The 6,277-nt window shown below is 40.1% G+C and overlaps 1 pseudogene; it reads left to right on the forward strand.

Moving 5' to 3' along the window:
* The window catches only part of LOC107670089 (calcium-binding mitochondrial carrier protein Aralar2-like), a 33,105-nt pseudogene extending 29,399 nt beyond the window's left edge, over nucleotides 1-3,706 (forward strand).
* Nucleotides 3,707-6,277: the final 2,571 nt, after the last annotated feature.

Below are 6,277 nucleotides of genomic sequence, written 5' to 3' on the forward strand. Positions count from 1 at the left end.
ATATAATATGTAAACAAAAACCTTTATTTTGGATGCGATTAATCACTATTAATCATTTGACTGCACTAATATATATATATACAGTATAATCCTGTTGTCACAATAACAAATCTCAATCGGTTCAGTCAGTGTAGCTGTTTCTATTGGTATCTGTTGTCTCAAACCCAGCCTTGTTTCCCATATTGTCTTTAAAGTATCAATACCTCATGTACAGTTTCGATATCACTCAGTAGATTACAGTAGAATGTGCTTCACTTATCAGTAAATCACATGACTGGTCACTTGAAAAAAACCTGCTCCTGTCGTCTGGCTGAGGCAGGTAAGTCTCCAGGGCTCACCTGTCAGCCTGTCGTGGGAAAGGAGCCTTTATTTTCAGAGTCATGGTCAGGGGGGGTTCGCTACCGTACACAACAGCCTGTGTGTGTGTAAGAATGTCGAATCCGGTGCCTCCCCTCCATCTGTGTCTCTCCTGAGCCGCGCGGACAATGTGCTTTGAGTGCAGGAGACGCGCTGCAGCCTGCTTCTCTCAGACGGCCTGGCTCCTCAGGGTCCAGCCCAGGCACAGAGCTGTCTTTGTCAGCCTAATTACCCCGCCTCTCCCCTTCTGCCGCTGCAGGGCCTCCACCACCACTCCCTGCCCGTGCTCCAAACTGAAGACACACACTTCATATCACATTCACACACACACACACACACACACCTGCGAGTGTGCTGTTGTCGAGTTATCATGCGCACTGAGGGCCAGTGGATCCAGATGTTCCCACATTAACGCAACCCTCACCTCCGGCACTCCGGGCTCTGCCAAAGCAGATGAGCCAGGCCTGGTCTTTTGGACACGGGTGATTTTTATCTTTCGCAGCAGGCAGTCTGCCCTGGCCTGCAGGACAGCACAAAGATCGCTTTAGGAAAGAGATACCTCAGCTATCTGCTCTACCTGTGTACACGCTGCAGATTAACCTTGCGAGTTTAATGAAGCCTGTCTAAAGCGCACTTCAGCCGGGCTTTAAAGCGTTCTGCTGAGAGGAAAATCTCTCTGTTTCTCCACTCCTGGCTGCTCGCCAGCGCGCTAAAGACGAGGAAAGCGAATCCCGTTGAAGGTACGGCTTTGTTTACAGTGACAGACGCAGGAATAGTCTCCGCGACCGTTCTTGTGAGAAAAAAACGCCATGGCGAATGTTTATTTGAAGTGACAAGTCAGAAACGGCACAAAACAGACTCATTCCACAGGGCTGACATTAACACACCATAAACCGAACTCCCAGAATACCTCACAATGCGATGCTTCTGCGGTTCTCAAATGGTTCTCAAAATTCTCAAAAAATGGTCTCTGTAATATACCTCATGTAATATTAACGTCTTGGATTTTAACATAACGTGTCCATCTTCTCGGCCCCTAGGGTGCAAAAGCCTGTTTCCTGAGAGACATCCCCTTCTCGGCCATCTACTTCCCCTGCTATGCACACACCAAGGCGGCCCTGACTGATGAAGACGGGCGAGTGGGACCTGGCAGGCTTTTGCTGGCAGGGGCGCTGGCGGGTAAGCCACCACGCACTCTCCGGTAGCCGCCTGCCACCGCTGGCTCCATTGTGGTAGGCCGTAATTAGAGTGTTCAGTGATTTAGGCTGTGTTTTGAAGTGCAGCGCGCCTGCCAAGGGTCGGATATTTTCCACTGTTTAATATATAGGGCTTGGAAGTTTGTGCTTTGAGCTTTGAGAGTGTTAAAAGAGGAAAAAAATATCTCAAAGTCCCAAAGTAGCCGTACTGCAGGAGCAATAAACAGATCCTACGATACTGGCATGACCAGGCCAACACATCCAAGATCTGACTTGCAATATTTTTACAAGTCTCTCTTTCCTCGTCACGTATAACATGCGATCCAGATCTGATGTTGTTTTTAATATTTTACTCTTGTGGTTCATATTTAAGAAAACATTGTTGAAAAGACGACGTCTTTAGCCAAGCCAGTATGGTTTGGAATGTATGTGAAAGATAATTAATATTTATTTCTAATCCATTTTGAATTTTAAGATTTACTGCTTCTTGACTTGAGCGTGATATGAGATTGAAAAGCCACACATGGTCAGAGAGAGCTTAGCATTCCTGTCTTCCCCAATGTTTTATATCTGTCAGATGGTTTAAAGCAAGTTTTTATGGTTAGGTATGTTCTTATGGCATGTATCACTCATTTACAATTTATCAGCAATTCGAGCTTCAAGGCAATTAGTGATTTACAGTCAGTTCGGGGAAATTTAATTACACGCTCAGTTTGTGTGCCATTATTGGTGAGGCAGGCAGACTTCTGGGGCATTGACCAACATACAGTACAGTTGGATTTTTCCCTTTCTCATGCCTGTTCTTGAGGAAATGGATGTATGTATTAGATTTGTAATGTAGTATTTATTTCGCTATAAAGCCCTGTTCACGCCAAGAACGATTAACTATAAAGATAGTGATAAAGATATAGCAGAGTCCACACCACAGCTATAACGATTAAGGTATGGAGGTACGATATTGTTGGAATCACTTTCAGAACGATTTTTTCCAGCTGATGAACGATACAAACATTGACACCCAATCAGAATCGGATCTTGCTATAACAAGCGCGAGAATTTAAAGCGGCAGATGAGTGTGCGCTTAGAATAAATAAACGATATTGTCCGCTGGTGTGGACGCTAATATTGTTATCTTTATAGTTATCGTTCTTGGTGTGAACAGCGCTTAATTCCATATCTGTAATCTTTAATTTCATATATTTCAGTTTTTTAATTTTTAATTTTAGTATTTTAAGCCTGCCCAAGTTAATGCGCTAACTGGTATAATTTAAAATAGTTTAACAACATTAAATTTAATTTCATGAAAATGTTTCATTTTAGATTTTGCTAATGATAGTAACACTGATATAGACAGGACTAAAATGTAAAATGTTTTTCTAAAGATATTTTTATGTTCTTTGTGCTTAATAATGAAGGTTTTGTCCATCAGAGCAGGTCAACAGAGAGACCAAGGCTTGTAATTATTCAGATGGAAGTATTTTATTTAGATGTTAAAATAAAGCTCTTGAACGTGTGGTGGAGTCGGCGTGCCGGTGGTGTGACTGCTCAGGCTAAATGCTATCGCTGATTTAGGCTATTAAGAGCTGAATTGGTGCCTCAGTGGCCTTTGTGCCGGACAGCGTGGGACAGGGCTTATGCCAGCCTCATTTTTAAGCATTGTCTGGACTTTTAAATAAAAAAGGATACATACCATTTGATAAATGGTGCTTTCCGCATAAGATATTTATAATATTTGATAAAGTAGGCTTTCGGTATTTATTTGATGGAATTAATTCACGGTGTGCATTAATCATAGATGGAGTCGCAGAGTTTACATACGCTAATGTTTTAATCCTGGCCTGAAAACTGAATTAAATTATATTCATGGATCTGTTATATTCAAATATTATGTCTGAATCCTTGAAGTCATTACTTCAGTGTTCTAATGAATTCAAATCAGACTCTTTATTGACATGTGTGACTTCTCTTTAGGCATGCCTGCCGCATCCCTGGTGACCCCTGCTGATGTTATCAAGACCCGGTTACAAGTGGCTGCCCGTGCAGGCCAGACCACGTACAATGGACTCATTGACTGTTTCTGGAAGATTCTTCAGGAGGAAGGGCCTCATGCATTCTGGAAAGGAGCTGGAGGTATATCTCGTAGACGTACCTGAGACTAGTCATGCTAATGTTTTTTGCTACAAAAGATTTTGCAGTTGACCTTATATTGTAAAGGGACAGTTCAGCAATAAAATAAGAATTTCATCATCATTTACCACTTTCCAAACCTGTGAGATTTTCTTTCTTCATTGGACTACAAAAAGTTATTTACCAAAATTGCCCTCTGTCTGTTGTAGTTCTTAAATCTCATTGAATTCAATTAATGGTGTGTCAGCACCTGTCACAGTTGGTTTGATGTCAATGATGAGACATTGTTGACATCAGACACTTCTTGATGTACCACACTTGAATTTAATGCAAGCCTAAATTTGAAACCTTCAGTTAAGAGGAAGCTTGTCAATGAATAATGTTTTAAATTTCACTTAGTTCCTCAGAGAAAACTACCACTTGATTTCAGAAGACTTGAAATATAGTGCAAACATTGTATGGACAACTTTTGTTTCTCTTTAATGATGATTTTTTTTTATATATATATATATTATATATAGTTTTTGGATCTTGAGAGCCTCATCTCCGGTTGTAGACCACTCTGGACTTTCTGTGATTGTTTTTGGAAAATTGGGATAAAAATTCTCCTTTTGTTGACAGAAAGTCATACAGCAGCCGGGTTTACAAAACATTCTTTATAATAAAATTCTTCTTAACTGTTTTCTAATGCCCTGTCCCAAATGGAACACTTCATGTGCACTTGCGGTCTTACGGACTTACAATGGCCGCCGCATGCGCATGTCCGTTAAGTCCACGAGACCGTAGGGTGTCAGAAGGGTGCTCGCGAGCGCCCCCTTTGCTGCCGTTATGCGGACTCAGAGGAAGACCGCGAGGGTTTAGGGTGCCATTTGGGACAGGGCCTAACTGAAGAATAAAGTTAAGAATATTTTGTATTTCAAAACACATTTCTTAAGAATGTTCATATTTTTTTTAGACTTTTCCAAAAACAAAACTTCTGAAATCCTGAAAAGAATGTTCTTCAAAAACCACAAGCAAGCGTATTATGACAAAAATATTGTTAGGGCTTATTAGGATTATTATGGTAATCTGCAGGCACCACCAAAAGACGGCCTTTGAGGTGTTTTTAAGTAGATCAGCGAGACATTGTCATTGTCTTAAGGAAAAAATGTAACTAAAATTTAACATTCTTAAGAACTTCTTAAAATGTATCTTAAGAAATTTCTTAACTTCTTTCTTAAGAAGATATTTGTGAATTATGGTAATCTGCAGGCAGTGCGAAAAGATGGCCTTTCTTGAGAAACATTCTTAAGAATTTATCTTAGTTTTTCATGATTCCGGCACCAGGTTTGAATCAGTAATAGGGTGATCATAATTTTTGAGTAAAAAATTGTGTGTATTAGGCACTACTCCATAACCATCTCCTAAGTATTTTTTAATAAGTGTCGAATCTATACAGACTGCTTTTTATTGTATTTTTTCTTCCTCAGCATGCGTGTTTCGCTCCTCGCCTCAGTTTGGAGTGACTCTAGTGACCTATGAGCTCCTGCAGAGGTGGTTCTACATAGACTTCGGTGGACAGTAAGACTCTTACACCTCCTAAAACTTAGTAGCACTTTCTTTAGAATTCTTCCATTAGGAAAAAAGCTCTGGGCCACGTAGTGTGATTGTGAAGAGCACTGAAATGTCAGATGCCCTGAAATTTCATTAATAGCTGTTTAGAGAGGGCTGGCTTTGTTGCAAAGACTCTCATTTCGACGAGCACTTTGTTACAGCTGAAGCAGGAAGGCCTAATTACTACACAAGAAAGCGTTGAACGCCTGGACTGAAAGCTGTTTGCCGTGGCATCTTTATCTCTCCTGCTGAAGCGAAAAACACCCTCGCTTTATGATTTAGAAAGGGTCAGCTGACTCACTGAAGCCTGGAGGTGACATTTCTAGAAATGCTCTTCCATAGCCACATGGCTCCATGTGTCCAAGTGATTTGAGGTGGGGAGAATTGCTTTGACTGGAGTCTGTTCCAGTTCAGGACAGAATGACCTTATTTTCCCGTGGAATACTGTGCTGTCTTCAAACCCAGAAACCACAGGCGCATATAAAAGAACATGGTATATATACAAACCTGTGTGTGGATTTGTTTTTATACCTGTTTATATATTTATTCATGTGGCTCAGTTAGCACTTTAATAAATACGTGCTGTCATATCGAAAAGTGTACTGGAGATAAACAGCCTGACTGAATTGTGAAAACGAGAATATTTTCCTTTCAAGTTGTACAAAATAAACGAACAGAGCGGTTTCTTGCCTTTTTCCAAACCTTTCCATTTAGGATACAGACTGTATTTTAAGACATTTTATGACATCAGTTTAAATGAAATCATACAGTAATGTAGCTCAGATCTGAAGCTTTTATGTGAAAAAGAAACTATATGACCAAGGATGCATTATTATTGAAATTCCAACTGATACTGATATTTACCTTCATTATGACTGTTAACTGATGGCCAATATAATAAATATATTGGTTAAAGAATACATCTATTCTTTGTGTGTGTATGTATGTATGTATGTATGGTATGTATGTATGTGTATATATATATATATATATATATATATATA

The sequence above is a fragment of the Sinocyclocheilus anshuiensis genome, unplaced genomic scaffold (genome assembly GCF_001515605.1).
Source record: "Sinocyclocheilus anshuiensis isolate Anshui unplaced genomic scaffold, SAMN03320099.WGS_v1.1 scaffold253, whole genome shotgun sequence".
NCBI lineage: Eukaryota > Metazoa > Chordata > Actinopteri > Cypriniformes > Cyprinidae > Sinocyclocheilus > Sinocyclocheilus anshuiensis.